We start from the raw sequence: 5,645 nt of genomic DNA, 5'->3' as shown, positions 1-5,645 counted from the left end.
CCAGTTTGACACAATTGTTTGATAAACTGAATGATAGACATTCAAGCATTATAAATATGCTTATAATTGATGATTACCACGGGCGTCATAGAATGTATAAACCCAAACTTTAACGTGTAAAAGACTTTTCGTTCCTAAAAGAAAAAAAGACTTGAAAATTAGTGTTGGATGGTTCACCATGTCAGGTGATATACCAGTCGTAAATTTTTGTGTGATATAAATATGTCATATACTGTCATATTGGCAAATATTTGAAACACTCCCAGTGATGCCTAAACACGGGGCATATAGCATGTTTACCACAAGAGCATCACTGTGGTGGCAAAATAAATGTCAAAGTTTAAGTTCAGTTTATAAAAAAAAAAACAACTAATAACACAACAATGGGTGACATGTAAACAATTTGTAACACTAATAATTATATATTTACAAAATAGCTGCGCTGTATGGCATGCTGGGTAACTGGAGTTAACTGGCAAAGTTACCTGTAGCTGCACTTTTCCAGACACCATGATTACTGCTGAAGCCGGAGATAACACAGAGACAACAGAACTAGAAAATTCTCCTGCTTCCCTGAAGTTAGCGGCGTGGCGACATGTTGCCTTCTCCGTGAGTGACGGGATGTAAACAACAAACAAGACTTGACGGTCTGCAGGCTGCGCTAATGAAGTGAAAGTCAAAATAGCCTTTTGCAGGTAACTTGTTATAAAATACCTTCTGCTATGTAGTGGCTATTGTTTTTGTGTTTAATAGTTTGTTCAATTGACTGGTGAACTAAATTACAACAGTAATTATATAATAGTCGTAGCACACTTCATACCATGAAATCTACCTTTCAAATAAGAATTTGAAAACGTAAAGGACAATTGTCAGGGCATCAAACCAATGATCTGTTGATCCTTACAAATCAACACTTTATAGTCTAACATTGGCAGTTCTGAAAAAAATGCTTAAATCCCAAATCAAAAAGCATTGTGTTATTAAGATTAAAAGTCTAATTGAATCATGGATTTAGAAAATAATGTATGAACTCCTGACAGCAGAATAAACCACTACAGATCTATATTAGGGGGGGCTGGGGTACTGTGATATACTGTGAAATCACCAGAATCTCTAAAAACACTGCGTTACAAATTTTAGATCATACCGCCCAGCACTGCTGAAGATGTACATAAGATAGGATTACAAGTAAGTTATGTGCGTTTGTGTCATCAAATTTCCATTAACTGTTTATATACCAGGTAGAAGGAAGAGTAATAGTTATGAACAAACATTAATAAACACTTAGAAAAGCCCTTATATTTGTTCACAGCAGTGTGTTATGAACCATTTATCAATAGTTTTCATAGTGCTTTTTTCAAGTGGTACTATCATTATATTCCATATGATTGCAGTTTTGTTATTGAGTTAAATGTATTTACACCCACATATAGTAAGTTACTAACCATGTTAAGTGTTGCTGCTAAATAAATTAAGTATCTCTTGTATTGTTATAATTCAAAAACATGTATTATGGATGAACATCCTCTACTTTAAATATATTTGCTTCCAATATTGTTGATGTATTTTCTCAGTAAATGCCATGTTTTGCTCCTCTCCTTTCATGACGGTGTGAGTCAGAGAGCAATGGCTGACACTGCCCTTACATATAAACCGATCTTTGATATTAGCAACCATCATATAACTGTGTGCCCTTAATGGTTACATTAACCTAGTAAAATAGACAAGTTAACAGTCCTCCCAATACATGTAGTGAGCTGTAGATTTAGTTGGGCCTCTAAAATCCTCCTCCACTAACTATTATTGTACATGGGTTGGCAGTCTATAGTCCAGCCTGTAAAATCTTTCAGGAAGGGTCATTAAGGATATTTCATTATCTCCATATTGCCAAGGTCAGGTTGTCCATATATCCACTTTACGGCTGCTAGGGGAATATGCTGCGACTGTAGTATAATAGACCAGAAAATGTCCACACCAGGAATGATGGGAAATCAATATTGGGCCCAGCTCATCAATACAAACCCCATTTTCACAAGCAGGAAGAAGGTAGTCGGGAAAAAAATGTTGAGGAAAATAGATTGAATCAGAGGGAGACAATAAAATAAAACAATGTTTTATTGTTAATAAAATGTTTGTTTTTTGGTGTACAATATGCTGGGAGACTCGTCACAGGAGAGGTTTAAACCGGTTTGGCTTGATTTTGTTTTAATCTGCCAGCACTGGATCAGGCAGTCCATAAATGTCCCGGCACAGTCGTGTAACCACGTTAAAGCAGAAAGAAACATGGGTTGTGACAATGATTTGCCCCATTTGTTACAGCAGTGGCAGGGGCCTCAATCTGCCTTCGGTTTGTTAGAAGAATGTTGATGCCTTTCGGTTTATTGCAGGGTAATGGCGAGAGGAAATGTAGGATGCCGACAAACAAAGGAAGGTTTATATCATTACAACTTAGAGAGGAGGTGTGGTGTAAGCCATTCAGTCACTACTAAAGCAATCCCACTATCATACTCACATGATGCTTTTTTTCCCTTATTAATTAATCAAAGCCCGAGTATACAACATACACAGTACTCTTCTAAGGTGTACATATATTAATGTGAAAATTGTCAGTACATGTGGGCTATTTGTTAAATAAACATAGCAGAGCATGTTGTGGTCCAACAAGGAATTTACAATGTGCTATGGTGGAGAAAAGAGAAAACAGCCTGTGGTTGTTTAACCAGCCAGTGGTAGCCTTGGGCGTTGTTTGTTTATGCAGCACAGCTTCCAACAAATGAATATCACACTGGCAAACTGATGTTGGAAAAAAAAAAAGGACTCTGCATACAAAAGCGTCTCCCTTCCTTTCCAAACGGCTACTAGCATCAAAACAATCCAAAATACTCCGAGTGATGGTTGTTGGTTCTGTTTCTCTCTGTGCTGTGAAATGTTTGTTTTTGCGCTGTATTATTGCATGGCACAAACACTGACTCACGACTGTACAGTAGACACATTGTCTTTGTGTGAACATTACACATTGTCTGCTGCATGTTAATGGCTTATTGACCATGTATGGTGTAATGAGACCTTGGGTGCAGGGGCAGCCATGATATATGAGGGTGAAAATTGGCCTCTGCTGCACTGATGACCTAATTTCAATATTCAGGGACTTGGGGATGGAAATGACACTTTTCACATTTAAGTGCTTTGTATTAGCCCCTGGCTTACTGTACCTCTGCCTAATCCCAGTCCACAGACAGAACCACACACTGCACAGACAGAGAGAGCGCGCCGGCTGGTATGGACCCCGCCAAATTACAACCATTCATTGTGAACACAGCGTGCACGTAGTGAGAGAGAGAGCGAGAGCATTTGACTCGTTCTAGGAGTCACCTTCATCTTTTTCCGTTCTGCTGCCTTGATGCATGCATTCAAGAAAATAAAGCAGAGGCAGATTCCAAAAGGGCTCTGTCTTCAGAGATAACCTTGAGGATGTATGGCATTTAGCATTCCGCTCAACCCCGGCCATGGCTTCCTGAAAGCGGTCATGGCTTCCCTAAAGCACATATTTTGATCCCTAGCCTTACGCAGGGGAACATTAATACCTTTTCATGCTAAATGGGAGAGTTTCCTATATTTTTTTTATTTCTTACGGGAGAGGCTTCAAACTGGAATTTAAAGACTGTCATTGCATGTTAGGGCAAAAGGGGGATGAAGCTCAATGACCTATTTGCATTTCTGTCTAGCAGAGGATGGAAGAACACGAGGGCGAGGTATATAGCGGAAGGTTGCGGGAATGCAGATTTATTTATCATTCATCCTTTATTTCTCGTGTATTAGTGAGTGGAGGTGTCATGTTTGGCACATCGAAACTCTGTGTTCTGCCAAAGAGATGTGACGCCAAGAGAAATAGGTGTTGTTTTAACCTTGAGCCTGATTTAAGCAAACATGAATATATTACGTGCAGTATCCCTCATCCCCCAGCTGACGTGCTCACACCGTATTCTTGCTATGCTACTGTATATTAAGTGCAGTTTTTACTGCAGACAGGAATATGAGGTGTCAGATTGTGCACAAAGGACAAGTGAACCACAGCATGGCAGCTTCACTTTCTTCCTTGACAAGGGAAAAAATCCTGAAAGATGCCCTAATAGCCATCACAAAAAGTAGAGATGATTGATAGATAGATAGATAGATAGATAGATAGATAGATAGATAGATAGATTTTTAGCTCACCTGAGATGCTTTACAACAGCAGATGGGACTGTGTGCAAGCCACAACGACTCCTACATAGAGATTGTTTGCAGCGTGTGTGTTTTGTGTGTGTGAGTTTGTGCGTGCTATGGGGACAGCGCAGTAGCTCACGGTGCTCCGACAGGTCCACCGTGTGTGGTGTTCTGCAGCATCAGCAGCCGGACAGGGGCCAGACGGTGGATTTATGATGCCAGGGAGCGGAAATGACCCGCTTCTGTCATTGGGTGTGTGCCCCATCACGAGAGGCCCTAAACTATATTGGCACAGCGCTGACAGACATGTTTGTCATCCAGTCAGTTTTGAAGATACCAAGCGAGGGGTATTAGTCCTTTGACAAGTCCCTCCACTCAATCTGTGTGTGTGTATGCGTGCCGGCCGCGTATGTCTTTTCTGCTCCGTCTACTATTTTTCTTGCTTTTTACTTTCAGAGCTGTTCTATCACATTGGCTCTTTGTTTTGTTGCTCAAATTACACCTCATTCTTTAATGTGATCTAGAAAGAGTAATGTATACTTTTGCCTTCTTCACAGTGTCAGTATATTACCATACTTGTAACAGTATAGCCCCAAAAAGTAAGCACTTTATTTCTTTAATTGATACATAAAGAATTCATCTAAACAATTACAGTTGTTAAGATACATTTCTATTTGGTTGAATACATTATAAGGTAGGCAATTTCTTAATCACCAAATAATGTATAAATAACATTGCAGGTTATATTCTAATCTATAGATTCAAATGTAATTCAACAGAAGAGTGCTCTCAACTTTCCAGGATTAAGTATGGAAGTGTTGCATGAACAGTGACACCTTCTGGCATTCTGAAAAGGCCAAGCATGACTGGATTTAAAATTTCAATCACTGCCTTTTTCACCTTGAAAATGTATGATAGTCACACAAACAGGATTTGCCTCCGGGGTATGAAGTAGTGATTTGGAGCAAATACTTACTGGCCTTAACATATTTTAGTTAATGCTGTGTAGAGTTTGTAATTGTTACATATGCAGTTCCTTAAAAGTTCCTTTGACTTAAAACTAGGAACATATTCTGTCGTATTTTGAGTTGAAAAGCATTAATTATTAGCCGGTTAAGGTACTTCAAAGTAGGGGAGGTTAATGCATCTGAATTCATACTTTAAAAAGTGTATCAGCATTTTAACATAAAGTCACATGAACATGTGGTTTGGACTGTTAACATCTTTTGTAGTTATATAAATATGCATCTTAAAGGAACAGTTCACTCCAAAATCAAAAGTGCATATTTTTCCTTTTACTTGTAGTGCTATTTATCAATCTTGATTGTTTGCTGTGAGTTGCAGAGTGATGGAGATATCAGCAGTAGAGATGTCTGCCTTCTCTCCAATATTGTAGAACTAGATGGTTCTTGCCTTGTGCTCAAAGCGTCAAAAAATGC

The sequence above is a fragment of the Plectropomus leopardus genome, chromosome 6 (assembly GCF_008729295.1).
Source record: "Plectropomus leopardus isolate mb chromosome 6, YSFRI_Pleo_2.0, whole genome shotgun sequence".
In the NCBI taxonomy this organism is placed as follows: domain Eukaryota; kingdom Metazoa; phylum Chordata; class Actinopteri; order Perciformes; family Serranidae; genus Plectropomus; species Plectropomus leopardus.
The sequence above is the reverse complement of the archived record's forward strand: the minus strand, read 5'-3'. Positions refer to the sequence as shown.